General features: G+C 47.6%; 1 pseudogene across 1 annotated transcript in view; it reads right to left on the bottom strand.

Moving 5' to 3' along the window:
- The window catches only part of LOC306669848 (protein SET-like), a 39,636-nt pseudogene that overhangs the window by 14,534 nt on the left and 1,100 nt on the right, over positions 1 to 24,002 (bottom strand). The window lies entirely within an intron of this gene.

Here is a 24,002-nt window from a genome sequence, read left to right as displayed (position 1 = left end):
CAACACCCTCCCCAAACTTAGTGAAATGCAGAGCAGGCTCATAAAGTCAGATAAAGGAAATCTCTGGGGCCCGAAGAAGAGGCAGGAAGTGACAACCAGAGCAAGGGACCCATGTTGCCCTGGGGGAGCAGTGGAGGACAAGTTTTGGTGGCTCAGAGGCTGTGATGTCAGTGAGCTGGCAGCAGTCACAAGACACAGCCTTAGGCCCAGACTGAGTGGAGTAAGAGGACCCCACCTGCAAGCAGGGACCCCCAACAGGCCACAACCTCAGAGAAGAGGGGATAAGAAAAATTGTCCCACCAGCCCCAGGAGCTGACCAGCAAGCTAGTCTCTCTCAACCACAGGGTTCTTTAGGAATTCACATCCATGGCTTGTCTGCATCCATATACAATACTAGCATTTATATGTGGTTGGAGAACTTTGTAGCAGATATTACCCTGAATGGCCAAGCTGTCTTCTGGAACAAATATTTTGTTTTAGAAATTAAGTTAGTGGACAAGGATATTAGTCAGCTGCAAGTTACTACAACAAAATACCTGAGTCAACAACTGGATAAAGAGACAAGGTTTATATAAAGAGAAAAGTTTAGAGGCTCAAAGGCCAAGATTGGGTGGGCCCCTTTGGTGTGGCTTCTGCTGAGGATGGTGGACAGCAATGGTGAGGGCTCACGTTGCAGCAAGACGTCACCTCTCCAACCAGAGCAGAGAGAAGAGAAGCAGGGTCCTGCAATCCTCTTACCCCCACTGTGCGCACCCGCACAGATGCCACCCCACAGCACCCGTGCACCTCCATCTACCAATGCATGGCAACTTCCCTCCTGGGACACGGCAGCAGCCTCCACACCTCCCCTCTACGTGGCAGCCTCCACCTTGGGAAACATGACAGGGCCTGGAGACAGCCACCTGCCACACACCTCCTGCTACAGCACTGCATCTCCAAACAGGCTGCCCAACGCCACTGCACGGCCCACTCTCACTTCCACATTTCTGAGAGCGGTGGCCTCCATCTTGGGACACCTCTGCCACCATCTTGTGTTATCTCCGCTGCCACCGTCACCATCTTTAGTTGGGGCAGTGTCCATCTTGGGACACCAATAGGAGATTGGAAACCCAATATCAATGTACCTACAGGTTAGTCACTGCCACCACCACAACCGAGGACACGGCCACTTTCATCTAGGGATAACAGCCAGGGCCTGAAAGAACCTCACCCAGGTCCCCGCAGGCTTGGCTCCGTCTGAGGTGTCCCTTCTAGGTGTGCTTAATAGCCACCATACTGCTGCAGAGGCAGGAGAGAGTCTTGCAAGGGGTGGGTAGCGTGGAAGAGAGTGTGAGGGCATCTTGATCCTGGCCAACCAGCCTGGCACTCAACAGGATCCCAGAGACAACTCGGGCAGTGCTTGCTGGGACCCGACATCAGCCTGGTCCACAACTCTCTCCCCAGTACAGCACCCACCGACTACCTTGTCTTACCAGTTTAGCAATCAGCAGGGCCCTCGGCTCCTCAATCCCCAGTCTCCCAACCACCCCCTAGCCACCAACTCGGCCCAGTGCTTGCAGCTATGTGCCCTGCGTGCAGCTCTCAGTACCAGGCCCTGATCTGCCAGTACAGAACTTTCCTCCACAGGTGCACAGGTCCCAGAGCTCAGCCCCCAGGACCTCCAGAGGGAGAGGTTCCTGACTGGGAAGTTGGGAGGGTGGGAATAGGAGAGATATAGCTCAGAGACTAAATTAGAGGCCAGGTATTGTGGCCCAGAAGTGAGGTAAGGGGCTAAGGCCAGGCTCCTGCATCACACTAGAGGACTCCAAAGGAGAGTCTCAGGGCACAGTCTTCCAGAGGGACTGGGAAGTGCCATTCCCTGCCTCCAAGAGTCCTGCCTCCAAGGCTAATCCTCCCACCTTGGTAACTGTCACCATCCTGAGGTGGACTTACCAGTACACTCCAGACAAGCCCACCTAAGATACTGAACTTCAACAGAAACAGTTGTCCGATTTTCCTTCAAGACTGGGAGTTCCCCTATTTTTTCTTTTTTCGCCCCCTGCTTTCACTTATGCTCATCCCAACACTTATGAAATCAAGTACTTTTCAAGCATCAGGCTACTGCGGACTGGGAGGTTTGACTAGGTATTACACTTTGGTTGTATATTCTTTTTTTTTTTTTTTTAACATGTTTTTCTTCTTTTCTTTTCTTTTTTTTAACTGCTCTATTTTCTTCTTATTTATCTGTTCCCTTGGAGTCTCTTTCTCTCTTTTCTCCTGCTAACAACAAATTTCTTTTGATTCCTGGTTCACTCTTCCTGTGATCTAACACCTCTATTTTCCCACCTCCCACCTCATTAACACCACATCCTAGATCCCTCCCCCTTTCTCTCTCTGTCCACCATTAGAAATTGTAGATCTTATTACAAACCTAATGTTTATGTTGTAGATAATAATCAAACATACTATCTCAGTTTTTTTTGCAACAAAACTGTTAATGTCTTAATAAGGGCTATTTTTTTAAGGCTGCATAACATTTGCATTGGGTACTGTTAATATAACTATAAATCTGTAGGGTGAAGACTGAAATACCTCAAGTCCACTCTGCTAGATGGGAAGACATATGAACAACATGAAAAGTCAAGGGAAGAAAATGCCCCAAACCAAGATGCTATATTAATAGAATCCATTAACAGAGCAGTAGAAGAAATATCACAGGAGTTCAGAATGCACATAACTAAAATGATCTGTGAAGTAAGGAATGAGATAAGAGAGCAAATGCAGGCAACAAAAGATCACTTGTATAAAGAGTTAAAAGGGCAAATGCAGGAAGCAAAAGATTATTTCAACAAAGACACAGAGATTCTGGAAAAAAAAAAAAAAAACCCAGAAATCCTCAAAATGAAGGAAACAATAAACCAAATTAAAAACTCAATAGAAATCATCACCAATAGACTAGATCACTTGGAAGCTAGAATGTCAGACAATGAAGACAAGATATTTAATCTTGAAAATAAAGTTGACCACACAAAGAAAATGGTAAGAAGTCATGAATAGAACCTCCAAGAATTATGGGATAGCATGAAAAGACCAAATTTAAGAATTATTGGGCTTGAGGAAGGCACAGGAATACAAACCAAAGTAATGCACAATGTATTTAATGAGATAATACCATAAAATTTCCCAAACCTGAAGAATGAAATGGAAAAAAATGGAAAATCAAATACAAGAGGCTTACAGGACATCAAATGTACAAAATTAAAACAGATCCACACCAGGGCACAAATGCCCAGCATACAAAATAAGGATAGAATTTAAAGGCTGTAAGAGAAGAGCATCAGGTAACACATAGGGAAAAATCAATTCAGATGTCAGCAGATTTCTCAGCCCAGACCCTAAAAGCTAGGAGGTCCTGGAACAATATATATCAAGCTCTGAAAGACAGTTAATGCCAACCAAGAATATTACATCCAACAAAACTAAGCTTCAGATTTGATGACAAAATAAAAACCTTCCATGATAAATGAAAGTTAAAAGAATATACAAATAGAAAGTCTGCATTCTCAGTAAAATATTCCATAAGGAGGAAATGAAAAATAACAATGAAACTCAGCAAAGGGAAGAACTATCCTAAAGGAGAAGCCAATCAAAGGAGAAACCAAGACAAGTTAAAACTCAAAAATAAGCAAAAATGACTAGGAATACAAATCACATCTCAGCAATAACCCTGAATGTTAATGGCCTAAACTCATTAATCAAAAGACTGGCAGATTGGATTAAAAAGACCCAACAACATGCTGCCTGCAAGAGACTCATCACATAGAAAAAGACAACCACAGACTGAAGGTGAAAGGATGGGAAAACACCTACCACGCACATGGACCCAGTAAAAAAGTGGGGATATCCAGCCTCATATCAGATAAAGTGGACTTCAAGCCAAAGTCAGTCAGAAGAGATGAAGAAGGACATTGAATTTTGCTTAAGGGAACCATACATCAATAAGACATAACAATTATAAATATCTATGCCCCAAACAATGGAGCATCTATGTACACCAAACAAACCCTTCTCAATTTCAGGAATCAAGCAGACCACAATACAATAATACTGGGTGACTTTAACACACCTCTCTCAACACTGGATATATCTTCCAAACAAAAATTGAACAAAGAAATCATAGAACTCAGTAATACAATCAATAATTTAGACTTAACAGACATATATAGAATAATCCATCCATTAATGAGCAAACACACTTTCTTCTCAGCACATGGATCCTTCTCTAAAATAGACCACATGTTCTGCCACAAAGCAACTCTTAGCACAAATAAAAAATAGAGATACTACCCTGCATTCTATCAAATCATAATGGAATAAAATTAGAAATCAAGTATAAAATAAAAAAATAGAAGCTACTCCAACACCTGGGGACAAAATAATATGTTACTGAATGACACATGGATAACAGGAGACATCAGGGAGAAGTTAAAAAATTCTTAGAGGTGAATGAGAATGATGATACAATATATTCAAATCCCTGGGATGCTGTGAAAGCAGTACTAAGAGGAAAATTTATTGTATTGAGCTCATTCACTAAAAGAATAAAAAGTCAACAAATAAATGACCTAATGTTACACCTCAAATTCCTATAAAAAGAAGAGATCAATGCTAAAATAGCAGAAGACAAGAAATAATTAAAATCAGAGCTGAAATCAATGAAATTGAAACAAAAGGAACGGTTCAAAAAATTGGCAAAACAAAATGTTGGTTCTTTGAAAAAGTAAACAAAATTGATAAAGCCTTAGCCGCACTAGAAGAGGAGAAAGAAAACTCAAATTACTAAAATTCATGATCAAAAAGAAAATTTCATGATGGACACTATTGAAATACAAAAGATAATTAGAAGCTATTTTGAGAGTCCAACAAAACATAAAATCTCAACGGCATCTGCAAATTTCTAGAGACATCTACCCAAACTGAATCAGGAGGACATACACAATCTAAACAGATGATTTCAAGAAAGAGAATAAGCCATCAAAAGCCTTCCAACCAAGAAAAGCCTGGGGCCAGACGGATTCTCAGCTGAGTTCCACAAGACCTTCGAAGAAGAACTTAACACCAATACTTCTCAAAGTAGTCCACAAAATAAAAAAGGAGGGAACCCTTCCAAACTCACCAAGGAAAGAAAACTTCAGACCAATATTCCTGATGAATATTGTTGTAAAAATTCTTAACAAAATTCTGGAAAACTGCATACAAAAACAGATTAAAAAGATAGTGCATCATGATCAAGTGGGTTTGATCCCAGGGATGCAACGTTGGTTCAATATCCAGAAATCAGGGGCTGGGGAGACAGCTCAGTCGGTAGAGTGCTTGCTTTGTAAGCACAAGGCCCTGGGTTCAATCCCCAGCAACCAAAAAAAAAAAAAATCCAGAAATCAATAAATGTAATTTATCACATCAACAGACTTAAAGTTAAGAATCATATGATCATTTCAATAGATGTAGAAAAGCATTTGATAAAATACAGCACCCCTTCATGTTCAAAACACTAGAAAAAATAGGAATAGTAGGAACATTGTAAAGGCTGTCTATGCTAAGCCCACGGCCGACATCATTCTAAATGGAGAAAAACTGAAAGCATTTCCTCTAAAAACTGGAACAAGACAGGGATGCACTCTTTCACCACTTCTATTCAACATTGTCCTTGAAACTCTAGTTAGCACAATCAGATGAAAAATTAAAGGGATATGAATAGGAAAAGAACTCAAGCTATCACTATTTGCCAACAATATGATTATATATTTAGAGGATTCAAAAAATTCCATCAGACAACTTCTAGAACTAATAAATGACTTTAGCAAAGTAGCAGGATATAAAATCAATACCCATAAATCAAAAGCATTTCTACACAAAAGCATGAATCCACTGAAAAAGAAATTAGGAAAACCACTCCATTCACTGTAGCCTCAAAAAAAAAAACTTGGGAATCAATCTAACAACCTCTACAATGAAAACTAAAGAATACTAAAGAAAGAAATTAAAGAAAACCTTAGAAGATTAAAAGATCTCCTATGTTCTTGGATAGGCAAAGTTACTATTGTCAAAAAGCATTATGCAGATTCAAAGCAATTCCAATTAAAATTCCAATGTCTTTCCTCATAGAAATAGATGAAGCAATCATGAATTTTATCCGGAAAAACAAGAGACCCAGAATAACCAAAGCAATACTTAGCAAGAAGGGTGAAGCAGGAGGCATCACAATACCAGACCTTCAACTATACTACAGAGCAATAATAACAAAAACGGCATGGTATTGGCACCAAAATAGACAGGTAGACCAATGATATGGAACAGAGGACACAGAGACAAACCCACATAAATACAGTTATCTCATAGTAGACAAAGGTGCCAAAAACATACAATAGAGAAAAGATAGCCTCTTCAATAAATGGTGCTGGGAAAACTGGAAATCCATATGTAACAAAATGAAATTAAACTCCTTTCTCTCACTCTGTACAAAACTTAATTCAAAATGAATCAAGGACTTAGGAATTAGACCAGAGACTATGCACCAAATAGAAGAAAAAGTGGGCCCAAATCTTCATTTGGTCAGCTTAAGACCTGACTTCCTTAACAAGGCTCTTAAAGTGCAAAAAATAAAATCAAGAATCAATGACTGGGATGAAATCAAACTAAACAGTTTTTTTCTCAGCAAAGGAAACAATAATGTGAAGAGAGAGTCTACAGAGTAGGAAAAAATCTTTACCACACACATTTCAGATAGAGCACTAATCTTCAGGATTTATAAAGAACTCAAAAGACTTAGCACCAAAAATATAAAGAACCCAATCAATATATGGGCTGAGGAAATGAGCAGACACTTCACAGAAGATCTACAAGTGATCAACAGATATATGAAAAAATGTTCAACATCCCTAGTACTTAGAGAAATGCAAAATCAAAACTACTCTAAGATTTCATCTCACCCCAATTAGAATGGCTATTATCAAGAATACAAGCAACTATAGGTGTTGGAGAGGATGTGGGGGAAAAGGTACACTCATACACTGCTGGTGGGGTTGCAAATTAGTGCAGCCACTCTGGAAAGCAGTATGGAGATTCCCCAGAAAACTTGGAATGGACCTACCATTTGATCCAGCTATCCCACTCCTTGGCCTATACCCAAAGGCCTTAAAATCAGCATACTACAGTGATGCAGCCACATCAATGTTCATAGCAGCTCAATTCACAATAGCTAAACTATGGAACCAACCTAGGTGCCCTTAAATAGATGAATGGATAAAGAGACTGTGGTATATATACACAGTGGAATATTACTCAGCTATAAAGAATAATAAAATTATGGCATTTGCAGGCAAATGGATGAAATTGGAGAATATCATGGTAAGTGAGATAAGCCAATCCCAAAAAACCAAAGGCCAAATGTTTTCTCTGATAAGTGGATGCTGATACATCACGGTGGTGGGAAGGAGGTAAGGGAAGAAGAATGGGGGAACTTTGGATTGGCTAGAGGCGAATGTCAAGAGGGGAGGAGATAGGGGGTTTAGAAAGACAGTGTAATGAGACAGACGTCATCACCCTATGTACGTGTATGACTGCATGAATGATGTGACTGTACATCGTGTACAACCAGAGAAATGAATAGTTGTACCCCATTTGTGTATAATGAATCAAAATGCAGTCTGCAGTCATGTGTAACTAAATAGAACGAAATTCTTTTAAAAAGTGCACAACACCTTCCAATATCACCACCCCGGGGACCAAGCCTTTAACATGTTGAAGCTTTGGGGGACATTACCTTTATTCAAACTTTCACCTCCATGTGGATGAGGGTGGAAATCTGGGGTGTCTGGAAAAACACATACAAACTCTCCTTGAAAATACAACCCTCAGACCCAGCTGCAGAGTGCATTCCCTGGAAATGAGTGGGGCTCACAGTCCACCACTACACCACCATGGGATTGGTCAGCAGACTTAACCAAGCACAAGTAACAGAACAGTCGTCCTCTGCTGTCCCTCACCACAGTGGTCTGTGTCACCAGCCCCGCCAGCTGGGATCGCTGCTTCTACCCTGGTCCTCACTGCAGTGAGCTGTCAGCTTGGAGACCTGAGTGGTCCTATTAAAACACAATCCAATCATGTCTCTCTCTGATCAAAATTCCCCAGTGGCTTCTCCAGCTGGGAGACTTGCCTCCCCCAGGTCTCACTACCGTTAGAGCTCACCATTTACACTCCCAGCCAAGAGCATCCCATGCTCCCCAAAGGCACACATGTCTCCCTATCACTTACCTAAGTATCTCTGTGTCTTCTTTATTCACCTTATTATCTGTTTTCTCTATTACACTGTAAGCTCCAGGCAGGAGTTTCGTTCCTTTGTCCCTGATACCTAAAACAGTGCCTGCATACACAAAGTGCTCAATAAATGTTGAAAGAGAGAAAGAGAAAAACACTGCAGAACTCTAATAAAAGTAACCTGGTCTTATCAATGTTCTAGAGATTCAGCAGAACATGATTTCTTTCACCACCTACTGTCCCTGGGTTGATTACATTGCCACAGCTGTTTTACCAGGTCAAGGGGATGGAATCTATTCTTATCAATACTTCACAGAAGAGTGAGCAGAGGTTCAGAGATTGAGTGGCCAGGCCTCGCGCCCTGGGGGGCTTCAGGACCTGCACTTGGGGTGCCCGCTCTTCCCCTGCTTGGGGTCTGCCAACGTGTTCCCGGTTTCAAGCTCTCAATGAGCTGGCCTTGACTGCAGCCTCCTCCTTCATCTGTCTGTCTATCCATCTGAAGCTTACTGGGCAGTCAGTTCTCCTTTAAAAATCTCCCCTCTACCTGCCTGACCTTGACAGGCAGCCTGTAAGGGGTATAAAAGGACAATGCCCAATGTTTGAGGTTTACCCGTGCCATTCACAGGCATCTTACCAGGTGACACCAACACAAATCTTATCAGAAAGGGGCTATTCCTACGCCCAGGAGGAAGCAGAGACCCAGGAGAGCTGTTCCCAAGATGCGGCGCCTGATTGTGACCCGGGCCTCACGTGCAGCAGGCACAGGAGGGCGGGGCGGATGATGTCACAGAGGAGGCCTGGCAAGCTCTGTGTCCCATCCTCTGTCACGTGGGCATGGGAAGCCCTGGCCCCCGAGACTGCCCTGAGGACGAGAGTCGGAAGCGCATATGGAGTGGGGATCAGCACGACCTCAGAGACGCGCAGAAGAACGGTTTCCACTCACAGTGCTCGGGGTTCAACAGCTCACGGAAGGGGAGACCCTCAAGGTCAAGGAGCAGCGAGCCCAGTGAGCCCAGAACTCAAAAACTTACAACCACCCCAACCAATGAATGGGCTGAGAAACCGAACAGGCACTTCACAGAAGAAATGCAACTGGGCAACAAATACATGAAAAAATGTTCAGCATCTGTAGCGATTAGAGAAATGCAAATCAAAACTACACTAGAATCCATCCCGCCTCAGTCAGAATGGAAGTCATCAAGAACACAAGCCACAGTAAGCGTTGGCGAGGACGTGGGGACGTGGGGAAAGGCACACTCATGCAGTGCTGGTGGGACTGCAAATTGGCTCAACCACTATGGAAAGCAGTATGGAGATTCCTTAGAAAACCTGGAATGGAACCACTACTTGACCCAGCTATCCCACTCCTCGTTTATACTCAAGGATTTAAAATCAGCACACTACAGTGACACAGCCACATCAATGTTTATAGCAGCTCAATTCATAATAGCTAAACTATGGAACCAACCTAGATGTCCTTCAACAGATGAATGGATAAATAAATTGTGGTATATACATACAATGGAATAGTACTCAGCCTTAAAGAAGAATGAAATTATGGCATTTGCTGGTCAATGGATGGTGCTGGAGAATATCATGCTAAGTGAAATAAGCCAATCCCAAAGAACCAAAGACCAAATGCTTTCTCTCATATGCAGATGCTAATTCACAATGGGGGGACTAGGGAAGAATAGAGGTACTTTGGAGTAGACAGGAGTGAAGGGAGGGGAGTGGGTATGGAGGTGGGAAGGACAGTTGAATGAATCGGACTTTACAACCCTGTGTGCATATGTGATTACACGACGTGTGTGATTCTTCATCATGTACAACCAGAAGAAAGAGAAGTTATACTCCATTTATGTATGAGGTATGACATGTCAATGCATTCTACTATTATGTATAACCAATTAGAATAAATTAAAAACTTCGATCATATGGGTTAGGGGCTCTCACAAAAAATGCTTGAACACCTACTATTTCAACTGTTTGATCCAAGGAAAAATATTTCCATCATAAAAATTTAAGTATATTTGCCAATAATGCACAGATATTTAAATTCCTCAAATTAAAAAAAATAAATAAATGGCAAAAAAGAAAATGGCAGACACAAAATCTACATATATGATCAGAATTACTTTGTTAATAGCAAGCTGATTCTCTCTTGTTCACATCTTCACATCTTGATACCAGTGAAAATTCCAAATTGTGTAAAAGCTGTAATTTTGCAATAGTGCCAATACTCTTGATAATATAAAGAGAGTAATTGTGGTGGTTTTTGTCTGACCCATTCCTTACTTTAAAATTGTGATTAATTATAGACATTAAAAAAAGAAAGAGTGATCCTGCTAGCTTTGGAGGTCAGCTAGCCCAGGACGGAAGCCTGGCCACCGACGAGTGGCAGGGCCTTGGAAAGGCCCATGAGTTCCTGCGGGGCGGGGCCCTGGCTACAGGCCTCCATTGTTCTCTGGTGCAGCCCAGGGCCTGGCATGTAGGATGGGTGGTGCTGGTTGGATGGATGGGAAGGTGGGCGAAAGGCTGGACGGATGAACAGTTACCTGCCTGCAAGGTTGCTGGACACATGCCTGGATGGATATGGAAGGGTGGGTAGGGAGATGGCCAGCTGGGTGGATGGACAGAATTCCAGAACTGTAAGCATCTGGCAGCTCAGTCTACCCCCTTCTCTTCAAGTGACCAGAGGCCTGAAGGCAGGAAAGTGACCTTCTCAAGAACACGCGGTTCATTAGGCCCGAGCTGAGGGCTCCGGGCCTTATTACTGTGCCCCACGCACCACCCCCTGTAAGCTTCCTGACACCATTTGTTGCTTGCTTAACCTGAAGCGGAGAACCTGGATTATTCAGCCCGCATTCTCTGTCCTGCGCTCAGGAGTGTGGGGGACAGGGAGGGAGGGAGCGCCCCCATGTCTGGCCTGAGCTTGGGCGGTGCCTCCGCGGTCTTCATCTGGTGAACCCTCAGCAAGGTGGGAAGGTGGGTTCAGGGGCGGCCTGCCCACCTGCACTCCACAGCTCTCCCGAGCAACCCGATGCTGGCAGATGTGAAGTCGGCAAGCCTAGTTACCTCACTCGCCAGCTGTGCAAGTTGAGGAGAGTTGCCTGACCTCTCTGTCCTCCTAAACATGAGGGCCGTTCTGTCCTTTGGGGTACGGTTGGCACATGAGATTACAAACCAAAGGTTTTCCAAAGCCACCCTGGGGGCTAGATGCCTGTCAGCAGGTGTGCAGGAAAGGCCTTCCAGGAGGAGCCGCCTAGCCACAGGGGCGGAGCCTTGGTGCCCCCGGAGAGCCTGGCCCATAGAGCTTCCGTGCAGAGGAGGGAACTCCGCCAGCAGCGGCAGGTGGAGGCACCCAGGCCACAGGTAACAGGAGAGGCCACGAAGCCAAGATGCCCTCCACCGTGGCCCCGCCTCAGGCCTGCTGTTCCAGGAGCCGAGTCAAGAGCACACCGCGTGGCGGGAACTGACAGCCGGCACACCTGGACGACGCTGGCCTGACCTTGGCTCTGTGGCCTGGAAGAGCTGCCTCACCCCAAGCCGAGTGCGGGAGCTGGGCGTGAGCAGGAGCTGGGAGCTGGGGCGCCCCGGCCAAGGCCAGGAGGGAGCCACTGAGTCTGCAGAGTCCATGGTGCCCGTGGCCGTTCCCAGACTCCTCCGGGGACAGTGGGTCTGCTGGAGCTCCACACCAGATCCCCTGCAGGCTGGGCGCTGTGGCTGCCCCATCTTGTGCTTGAGGACCTTGGGCCCCAGAGGGCAGGGCAGCTGTCCAATCTCGGGGCGCTCGAGGAGGGAGTTCAGAATCTAAATCCAGGTCTGTCGATTTAGCGCCCGTGAGTCCTTTCCTGTCTGCACCATTCCTGCTGCTGGCCACAGAAGGACTTCCAAATGCCACTGGAGGGCCCCCGCGGGAAGGACTGAGCATGCTTACGCTCCCCACAGGCGGAGGAGGTGTCCCACAGGTTGGCCACAGCAAGGGGGAGGCGGCCAGCCTGGAGGACGCCAGAGGCCTCCCTGGAGCCAAGGCGCCCAGGCCTCCCTCATGACCCCAGCCCAGGTCACAGCTGAGGGCTCCCAGAGAAGCCACAGGCTCCCTTCTCTCTGGCTGCAGGGCAGGTTTGGTTTGGTACATGGGATAAAAGTCAGAAGTGCCCACAAGTGGACACTCCAGAAGTGACCCTCGGCTAGTGAGGGACAAGCTCTGTGTCTCTGTGTGTGTGTGCGCACGCACAGGTGTGGGTCTGTTTCTCTGAGGAGCCCTGATTTGTCATCTCCAGGGTCCACACACCATGTTTCCTGCTTCCTCCTCCCTGGACGCTGGGCCCAGGCCAGTCCTTCCTTGGGGTGGCCCTCCTGGTGACAGAATCACCACACGTGCCACGCTCACTTGTCCTAGCTCTCGGGAGCACTCTGTCGGTCCCACGAACATGGGAGGGGTGGAGAAAGAGCCTGGACGGTCCAGTGGGTGGGCAATGGCCTCAGGTGTCTGTCGTCTCAGTTTGGTTTGATTTTGCCTTTTCTCCTCGAATTTTGGCCTCCCCTCATCTCCTCTCCTGTGTTATAAGCTGGACCTCTGTGCTGGGCAGTCGTGACGGAGGAGCCTGTGCCGCCCAGGCTGACGGTGCCCCAGGCCCAGCGCTCGGCACTGGAATAGCTGGTGAGCAAGACGCGGCCTGAACCAAGGCCTCCTGGAACTCAGGTGGCCACAGCCGCGGATGGTCAGAGGGGCAGGGCCGCTCTGCCCTCCAGCCTGGAGATGCCCAAAGGCTTCCACAGGGAGTCAGGAGAAGAGGGGGACAGACACCAGGCAGAGCCATGGGCAAAGGCTGGGGGGCTGCGGATGACAGACCAGCAAGCAGATCCCAGAGATTCAGGAGGGACTGGCCTCTGCAGGTGAGCACCCTCTGACCTTCTGGAATCTGGATTAAAAACGCAGGGTTGCGGGGGTGGGGGTACCTTATTTTAGTCTTTGTCTACACTGGGGAAAACACAATTAAAAGCAGTGTTATCCTTAAGGACCTTCCCAGACAAGGACATGGCCTGAAGGGCAGGGAGTCAGCATGTTCCCCCAGGAGGAGCCAGTGCCCCGCGTCCAGTCCCCTGTCTGTAAATGGGCCAACGGTGTTGGACACCCACCCGCCTGAGGGAACGGCCGGGTTCCCAGGCCAGGGGGCTGAGCAAGGAGGCCTGCCCTCCTCCACAGGCCTCCCAGAGCCCCAGCAGGAGAGAAACCGTGCACGCGAGTCCCTGGTTCTCTGAGAACAAAGCAGCCTGACCAACGTGTGAGCTACAGGAAGAGGGTGTACTGGCTTGAAAGGAGCCAGGGCGGAGGGGAAGGACAGGGCCCACGGGTCACAAAGGCGACCTGCAGACGGACGCACGGCCACAGAGCCGCAGAACCCCACAGAAACGGGGTGCGCAAAGCAGCTTTAAAGGCCTGAGAACATGACCCATGGCAGGTGAAGCAAGATGCAGGACTGTCAGAGTCATGATCACCAGAGATGCCACGCAGGCTGCGGGCCGGCTCCGCGGGAAGGGCTTGCCCAGCAGGACCAGCCCTGGCTTCCCCCCACCCCCGCCCCGCGCCGTCAAAAACAGTATAGATGTGCCCAGGAAAAGGAGTGGCGGGAAGTCCGCCGGCCGGGAGAGCAGGTGGCAGAGGAGCAGCTTCCGCTTGCCTTTTACACGTGTGCAGTTCGTTTTTCCCAAATGTGTCCTGCTTTCGGGGGAGCGTGCTATGCTGAGATCAGAGAGAAGCGTTTAGCAATGAGGAACGAAAAATGAGGGTCAGGGACAAAAGCCGGAAAAAGAGAACAGAGAAGCACATGAAGTAGGAATGGAGTCCACGTCCCTAAACCTGTCACGGGCCACACGCTCTCAGCCTGCGTGCCACCCGCCCAGTGGCCAGTGCGTCCACCAGGGTCCACGCACCCTCGTGGGAGCTCTCATTGGGCAAGAGGCTGTCATCCTGGGGGTGAGCCAGAGGGGTGGGGACAGGCTGTGGGGAAACCAGGGCGATCACTCAGTCCAGGAGCGTCCAGTGAAGCCTCCTTTGCAGGTGACCAGGAGCTCCAGGGGAAGGTGATGGGAGGAGGGCACGGGGAGACGGGGGTTCCAGAGAGGGTCAGGCGAGCGCTTCACCAGGAGACAGTAGGACGGTCTTTCCTACCAGCCGGCCACTGTGGTCCCAGTGCAGCCACAGCCTGGCCCGGGGGCCGGGCCTTCAGTCGCTCCCATCTCGGTGTGCTCTACATTAAGAAGCCCTTGCACTTGGAGGCAGGGTCCTGCTTCCCCCCAGACAGCCCCTGACAGAGGCGTCATTACTACTGTTCTTTCACACAAAACTGAGACTGAAATTGAAATGGGGGGTGGGGAGCAAAGGCCAGAACCTGGAGTGGACAGCATGTGTCCTCTTAGGGACCAACTCGTGTCCCCTCAAAACTACGCTGCAGCCCTATACCAGTGCGAGTACATGCCAATGTAGTGCCCGGAGAGGTGATTAAGGTTGAATGAGCCCCTAAGGGTGGGTCCCCGGTCCAATAGGACTAGTGTCCTGATGAGAGGACACGGCACATCCCTGAGGGGAGGCCATATGAGTCCACAGAGGAGGCAGCCATCTGCAAGGCAAGGCAAGAGCCCTCAGAAGAATCTTGACTGAACTTCCAGCCTTCGGAATTGTGGGACAATACATTTCTGTTGTTTAAACAGCCCAGTCTGTGGCGTTTTGTTACAGCGGCCTGAGCAGACCACTATAAGCTCCCAGCCAGCTCTGCCACTAGCCGCTGTGTGACCTTGGACACTTGCTTAACCTCTCTATGCCTTTGTTTCCTGGACTGTAAAATGGAGCGAGAAACAGCAGCTTCCTTCACAGGGCCGATGCGAAGAGTATGAGTCATACGTATAAAGCACCAGGCACCCCGGCACACAGCAGGTGCTGAATGAGGTATTATTTTAGTGACTGGCCCAGGGTCACCCAGTGGTCAGTTTTGGGGCAGAAACAACTTTCTAGCCTATAACCGTAGCACAGTCTCCTGGACCCAGTGGAGGTGGCCAGTGTGAGACCCCCAAGGGCGTGCTCTGTCCACAGGGCTCTCCCGGCCGCCCTCTCGGACGCTCCCAGATACTTTCAATTCCAGCGATCTTAAGAAACACAGACACACATAAGTGTTATAATGTCACCACGTCGGGCCACTCTGCGAGTCACACTCCACTCCATCCGGAACAGGACGCCGCCACGGAGTCTTGGGCAGCGGCGGGGTCCGACAGACGTGGCGGGACACAGCCACGCAGGCCTGGCCCTGCCGCCCTGAGCAAGCCCTACAGCCTCCCGCCAGGCGGAAGGGGTGCCGCGGCCCCTCTGCTCTGCACGCACTCCTGGCACGCCTGAGAAGAATCCAGAGGAGCGGCGTTCCCTCAGCGATGCCTGTGAGTGAGTGTGCAGGGGGCAGGGCCACCAGCCCAGCCCGGCTGGACGGCTGGAGTCAGAGCATCCACGGGAGCCCGGAATGTGCTCCCGCGGAGCCGAGGAGCCCATGGCTGGCTGGGTGTCGATGCCTGGGACTGCGCAGCGCTTGCTGTGCATCAGCCTCGGGCAGTCGACCCACACGGGACACCCAGCGGCCTGGGAAGCGGCTGCACATCAGCACACAGGGCTTCCCAAGGCAGCCATCACTCCCGCTGTGGCCTAGGAGAGAAGAGGAGCCCTCCTTCCTGGCTAAACCACGGTCAGAATCAGAAGCCAGGCAGCACAGCCGGTGGAAGGCACAGACTCTGAGTTCACTTTACACTCACCGCCTGGGTGACCTTGGGCGAGTGACCTAACCTCTCGGTTCCCCAGTTACTGGTCTGGATGATACTGTATCTAAGTCAGAGCCGTGAGGGTTGAGTGAGTGTGCACAGCACGCCCACAGGAGCTGGCACACGTGATGAGCTATTGCTGTGCACTGAGCACCTACTGCATACCAGGCTGCAGGCTGGGTGCCTCCCTCCTTCATTGCCTCGCCTCCCAACAGATTTCTCAGCCCTGAGAGGTTGCTCCATCCGGTTCTCTTCTACACTTGCACCTACTGGTTCATAACGTGGAAGCTCCTCCTCAGGGCCCTCTCCCTGTCTCCTTCAGTCCTCGGCTCAGCTGTCACATCTTCAAAGACATCTCCCAAACCTCCCCTGCCCAGCCACTTCCCCTAGCACACACCATCACAGCACAGGCACCCCCCGATCTGTACCGCCACGTCAGGGTAGTCCACATTCTGCTGCAGTAACAAGCACGCCTCAAGTCCCAGTGGCTCCCAGAGGTCTGTTTCTCCTACCTGCCACATGTCTGTGGAGCAATGCAGGAAGACAGGCGAGGGTCATTCACCAGAGTGCTCTGGAACCCAGGCCCAGCAGACTTCATCCTGACATGCTTCCGCGCACCACCCTCTTCTGCAGCAGGGGAAGGAAATGTGGCCACGTGTGCTGGCTTGCGCAGCCCCCACACATCACGGACACACGTGACCCTTATGCTCCATTTCACTACTAAACAAGTCGTGGCCATGCCCAACTTCCAGGATGGTGGGGCGGTGGGACCCTAACACGTGCCCAACAGTGTGGAGGACAGAACTCCGGAGGACAACACTCCTAACCCACACATATCTGTGTGACTGCTGATGCCGACCTCTCTCCAGAGGCTACAGACCCTGGGAAGGCCTCAGTGTGGCTACTCCAGGGTGAAGTAGGAGTGGGGAAGTCAGTTCACATCTGGGTGGGGGCTAGTTCAAACTTATTGGGGGTCTGTCCCTCGAGCCTGGTTTAGCTCTATCTCAGACGCTAGGTCTGGGGCCTAGGAAGTGAGAAGATCGCAGTCTTAACGAGATAAGGATGAGGAACAGAAAGGGGGCAGAGTTCATCTGGGAACCTGAGCCCCTGGTCACATTTGGACATGGGCTAACTTTAAAGGACAGTCTTTGAACATGGTTGTAAAAAGTATACAGCCCCAGTTGGATACCGTGTATTCTTTTTTTAGAAGGTACTAGCCCAAAGACACTAAGTCATCCATGCAAATTGGGCATACAAGTAAAACCAGGAATGTGCACAAATATAAATTCTCTTTTCTTAATTGTGTAGACAGAAGTAGCTTTGCCAAGAGCAAGCAGGCATTTGGAATGAAATACTTTTAGAAACTTCACCCCCTACAACATTCTGAGATCCCGAGTCTTGGGCTTTGGGGTGCCACAGCGCCCTCTTGTGTAGAACCTGGGAACTACACCTCCACCACAGTCGACATCACCAAGTCTTGGAAAGGGAGTCATGTTTGGAAAAAACGTTTCCTAAAACCTCCTCTTTTGTTATCAGTCACAAGCACATCAAACTCAACACTGAATGGTTCACAGGTACTAGCCACTGGATGTTCATGGGTGTGGGAGAAGTCACCTGACAAAGGGCGGTGCTGACATATTGCTAGACACTGACCTAGGAGCCCTGTAGAGGGTTAGCAAGGCCCTCTCTGGAAAGCTCTGGAACTGTCCTGCTGAAGCAGTCTGTACCGTATGGGACCAGGGAAGATGTGGGCTCCCAGGGGAACATACACTCCCCTGTGACAAATAGCGTGTCCACAGTACCAACAATGATATTTTCAGCAGTGACCCCTTCCCTCACTGCCAGCCTGGAGGGACGGAGGAAGACTCTCCTGAGCGTTTTGCTTTGCCTGTTTTCTGCTGGAGCTGGGGATCAAACCCAGGGCTCCTATCCCAGCTCCATTGCTGGGCTGCACCCCCTACTCGGCCCCTTTCCTCTTTAAGGAAAAGAGATGACACCCTGGGTTGAGTGACTGAGCTGGGGGGTGGGGAAGCCCTCACGAAGCACAGACATTTTTGCCTGAGAATGTAAAGAATTCAGCAGAATTTTTTTCCAAGACTAATAAAGGTATTTGGAATAATCTGCAACTTCATTTCACATCTTGGTTTTCAGAAACCCGGCGCACGCCGGTATGGCATTGAAATTTCTCCTGGAGACTTCTGCCTCTGAAATCCAATCTGCAGACTTTACTGCTCATGACTCAGAAGAACTAATCTCAACACAGAGGCTTTAACAAGGAAGATAAGGCCCTTCTACTGATCTCTTGCCTGCTGAGGTCATTTAAATCTTGAGCCCCCAGAAGATGCCCGCACCCAAACCCAGGGCCTGCTTGCAAGCCCGGCTGGGTCAGAGGCCCCGTCCTGCCTGGACATCCTGCCGTCCTGCCTGATGAACCATGCTTCCCAGGACAGGAGGAAGACAAGACCACTGGAAAGACTTAGGACAAACAGGAGCCTAGTCATAAAGAATCCATAATTGTCTGGGCACAGTGACACACGCCTGCAATCCCAGTGGCTAGGGAGGCTGAGGCAGGAGGATTGTGAGTTCAAAGCCAGTCTCAGCCACTAGCAAGGCCCTGTCTCTAAATGAAATATAAAAAGGGAATGGGTGTGTAACTCATGGTTAAGTGCTCCTGGGTTAAATCCCCAGTACAAAAAAAAAAAAAAAAAAAAAAAAAAAAGTCCATAATTGCCAGGAATGTTATTTATTTAAGACTAGGAAACAAGAGAAAAGAGTTTTTTTAAAAAAAAAAAAGACATGGAGGAACAAACTTGAGAAAGCATGGGGAAGATAGAGAAGGAAGTAAGATGGTGAGCAGGGTGGACGAGCCTGACCTCAGTAGTCCACCCTCAGGAGGCCCCCTGCCTGAGGATGGCGGTGACCCTGGCACCCACCGGAGACGCGTGACCCCAGCTTTGGGAAAGAGGTCTGCTTCCCAGAGAAGACGGAGTTCCAACCGCCCTCTGAGGGTCGAGCCGAGCACCCCTCTGAAAAGTTCTGGAAATGTTTCCCTGAAGCTGACTCTACCCTGTGGGTTAGGGGAAGCTGTAGGCTCTCAGAGGGCAGGCACTGGCCTGCCTTGACCCCATCTTCTTTCCTCCAAATGTCATCTGAAAGGAAAACTGAAATTAGCTAAGCTCGTTGGGGCTGGGGTACTGAGGATTAAAACCCGGCCTCAAGTGCTCTAGCACCGGGTTAGATCCCCAGCCCTTGTTTGATTTTATTCTCCAGGCAGGGTCTTGCTAAGTTGCACAGGCTGGCCTTGAACTTGTGACCCTCCTGCCTCAGCTTCTGGAGCAGCTGGGATTCCAGGAGTGTGCCTCCCCTGCTGGCCGTGTCCAGGTAACTTATGCTGGTCAGAGCTCTGAGGAACTGAAACCGCCCAGAACAAGAGAGTTCTTCAGCAAGGGAGCAACAGGCAGTGGTCAGAGGTGTCCTGTTCAACCTCGTGATGCTGCTGGCCATGGATTCCTGTGTCTTGGGAGTCAGGGGAATTAGCCACAAGCCCCCCATGGCAGCTGGAAGCCAAACGCTTGTCCGTGGGTACAAACAACTGCTAGTGTTCCCACCTCTGGCTCTTCCTGGGAGCAGCATTTCCGGCTTGGTCCTAAGTCAACCTCTCTAAGGGCTTCTAAGTGCCCATTGGACTGATACTGAAAACGCCCTCAAAGCAAACCCAGGGGCAGCCGGTGCTGCCTGTAGAACATGGTGGCCGGAGGCACCCAGTGTGTAGGAGCCTTTGGAGTCCTCCCCAGGATCCACGCTTCAGGGGATGGAGCTGTTGGGGCGGCCCGACCTCCAGCAGTCTTTGAACGTGTTGACTTGGGAACATGAACACCCACTCTGTGACAGTAAACTTTTCTCTTCATTTTGTTTTTAGCTGAGAAACTGGTTTTTAAAAGATCCAATAATTTGTTAAGTCAATGTTGGGGCCGGCTTCTGACCTCTGACCTTACTTTGGATACCATTTAGAGCTAAAATGCTTTCCCCCCCTCCTATTATTTATTTTATTTACTCGAGATAGTCTCTCTTCTTATGCCTATTTTAAAGAGGTTTCTAGGGAACACATACAGATAAATATTATAATTGTTTTCTGTTTTTCCCATCTGAATGTCCCCATATAATATGACTATCACTTATACTTATATTAAAACACACACACAACCTCCAAATCTTCCCTTACAAACTCCAAGAAAATGTGAGAATGCCAAATCATGCAAAATTAGCTGTAGGTCATTGTACATGACTCCTAATTCTCTTTGCTCCAGACCCAAGATGCTATCTGAAAAGGGAGAGATTTCAGAGTTCAGGATGCCCCCTCTCCAAGCAACACCCCAAAACCATAAGGATCACAGGCAACCACATCATCTGCAGAGCAACAAACCAAAGCAGAAGCAGCACGTTAGGGGAACTAAAACTTCACAGTGACAATTGGAAGTGTTTTCATAACTTGGTGCAAACTAGGGCCGAACGAGGGCGGCAAGTTTGCTCTCCATTGAAAGACTGATTCACTGGAGAAACTTCCAAAAGCGGGAGCCCTGGGGTGGGGAGCATGGAGACTCCATGGGTGACATGGAGACTGACATAAAGACTGAATGAAGTGTCAAGAGGCCTCTGGAGGGATAAGAGGTAGAGGGAGTCACCGTATACTAATCTTTTTATTCTGCTATATTGTAAACAAACATGTGAGCAGCTCCAAGGAAACTGGAACTGGAAATGTAGAAAGAATGGGTGGATGACGGGTGAGTGGATGGATGGCTGCATGGATGGACCGGTGGATGGATGGGTGGGTGAGTGACTGGATGGATAAGTGGATGGACAGTAGATGGATGGATGGATGCATGGATGCATAGATGGACAGGTGGATGGATGAATGAGTGGCTGGATGGACAGGTAGATGGATGGATGAGTGGATGGATGGATAAGCAGATGGAATTTGGATAGATGGATGGATGCATGGATGCATGAATGGACAAGTAGATGGATGGATAAGTGGATGAACACTTAAGTGGATGGATGGATGGATGGATGGATGGATGGATGGATGGATGGATGGATGGATGGATGTTGGGGGATTGGATGGAGGGTTGAGCGGGAGGGAGAGACCAGTAGATGGGTGACTGAAAGGTATGCAGGTGAGTAAATGAGTAGGACGGCGACTAGGTGGATAGGTATATGAGAGGGCGGACAAAAGGAAGGGCGAGTGAACAAACAGGTAGATAAATAGGTGGATAGGTGAATGGAAAAATGGGTAGGTGGGCGAATATCTAGATGAGTGAATTGGTAGGTAAACAAAATAAAAATTTCCTGATTTTATTACACATTTCCCCTTCAACATTGACAGGTCTTTCATTTTAAACATTGCTGTGAAGTGATAACCACAGTAAAAATTCATACATCCACTGACAAGTAGGAATGTAACTTGGTACGACCTTTCTGGATGTTAAAGCTTATCAAAAATTTTAAAAAATTGGTACATACCAATGTTGATAGCAGCATTATTCACAATAGCCCAAAAGCTTATGGACAGGTGAATGGATAAACAACATAGTAATATCATTATTTTTTCAGCCTTATCATTCAGCCTTGATTTAGAAGGAAATTCTGGCACATGCTACAACACAAATAAACTTTGAGAACATGATGCTAAGTGATACAAACCAGCCACAAAAGGACACATACTGTATGAGTGCACTCATATGGTGTCCCTAGAATAGTAAATTCATACATAAAAGTTGAATGGAGTACTGGGGGCTGGCATAGAGGGTAATCAGAGGTTAGTGTCACAGAGTTTCAGTTTGGGAAGATGAGTATATCCTGGAGATAGATGGCGGCGATGCTTATGCAACAATAAGAATATGCTTAATGCCAAGAGCTATGCACTGAAAAATGTTAGATTGGTAACTTTTATGATATAGGTCCACAGTGGAAAAAAGGAAGAAAATGATTGGTGCTCTGACCTCTTGTAATGCTACCTAGAGGAATCCATCCTTAGGACATCCTCAAAATGCAGAGAGAACTGGGGGTGGTGGACACACCTGTAATCCCAGTGGCTTGGAGGCTGAGGCAGAAGGATCAAGAGTTCAAGGACAGCCTTAGCAACTTAGCGAGGCCCTAAGCAACTCAGCAAGACTCTGTCTCTAAATAAAATATTTAAAAGGGTTGGGGATGCAGCTCGGTGGCAAAGCACCTCTGGGTTCAATCCCCAGTACCAAAAAAAGAAAAAAACATGCAGAGAGAGAACGGAATACAATTATGTCCATCACCCAGTTGCTCACTGAAAACCTTAGTGCTCCAAGTTGGGAACTTGTTAGGAAAAGATGTTCATCCATACCACAAGCTATTTTGCAACTACTAAAAGTGAGGTTTACAAAACTGCCTTAAAGAAATGAATAACAAGTAACCTCTCTTTAAATTCTAAGATCAAGACACAAAATCGCATGTATAAACTATTAATAAAGTCATAAAGAAAAAAATAGACTATTGGAAATAAGTTAAAATATAACTCCCATCCTCTGAGTAGTGGGATAATGAATAGTAGCTTTTCTGCCTTTTATAATTTCATGTTCTAAGTTCCCCACAATATGCATGTGGTCCTCTGGTGATGGGTGGAGTGAAGTAATTAGAGGGGAGGAAGACAGTAGGGAATCTGCTGAACAAAGTCATTTTCAAATTAACTTGGTGAAGAAGGAACTTGGTCTGAATCAGCAAGGGAACTGTTTGTGCCGAGAAGGTCATTGGCTACAACCAGAAGGGAGGCTTCCCCAAGAGTCCACACAGGTTCTGGGAGCCCCTAAATGGAAGATGAGGTGGGCGTGGTCACAAAGGAAGAATGGGAGCGGCCAGGAAGTGATGGGCGTGGTCATAGTGGTGGGCGTGGTCAGGAAGACCAGGGAGAGGCCAGAGGAGGGGATGGGTGTGGTCCGTGCCAAACTCCTAATACGAGCTTTAGCTCAGGCAGCCCTCAGAGGAAGGATGCTCTTTGATTCCTTCTTCTTGTAGTGAACAGCGTTGTGGTTGGTTTATGGAAGGTCAACGAACTGACTCAGAGGCGAAGAGCTTTTCAGAATAATATGTATTTTATTTTACTTTGTGTGTGTGTACACATTTAGTTTTATTGTAACAAAGCAACTTGTACACTTTTAATGTTTAAAACTGAGCATCATCTCTTTTTTTCCAGTGAAAACAAAAAAGAAAATTTAAAAATAAACAAACAAAATTACAATAGAGAATGTCAATTTCAAATAAGATCCTACAGGTTCTGCTGATTTTCCCATCAAGGGGCAGGGCTCAAGTCATCATTAGGAGCAACTTTACTTTAAAAGTATCATCTTAAACTGCAAGGATGTCGTTAAACATCACAATTAAACATGCCAAAGGAGAAGCTGTGTTGTCAAAATGCCCACTTAACCCACCCAAACATCTCAAACCCACCTTTTGCTGATCTTCTATAACCCCGTTTTTATTTATTTTTTATTTTTTTAAAGAAGAAAAAGTAGACAGATACTGTCAGTAAATGCTAACTGTCCATATTCACATAGAGACACAGTGTAATCTCTGAGTCCAATATACAGAGAAAGGAGGGAAAAGCTGGAATTCTGTGCACTGCTACACAGGGCCTAGCACCCTCCAGCTCCAGCAGAGAGAAGGGAGCAGGTTTTTCTTTTTTCCCACAGAGCACAGTGGTGTTGATTCCATACAGTTTTTTGTTTTGAGATAGGAAAGGATAAAAATGATTCAGAACAGAAGGGTGTAGATTCTTTTCCCATTATACTCTGCTCAAGGTATTCCCCCCTGCCAAATAAATTGGGAACCACGATTTGAGAAAAAGATCTCAAGAACAGGGTGACTGAGCACAAGGTGGG

Source organism: Sciurus vulgaris (genome assembly GCF_902686455.1).
Source record: "Sciurus vulgaris genome assembly, chromosome: 9".
Taxonomy (NCBI): domain Eukaryota; kingdom Metazoa; phylum Chordata; class Mammalia; order Rodentia; family Sciuridae; genus Sciurus; species Sciurus vulgaris.
Note: the sequence above shows the minus strand (reverse complement) of the source record. Positions and strands in the feature narration are given on the sequence as shown.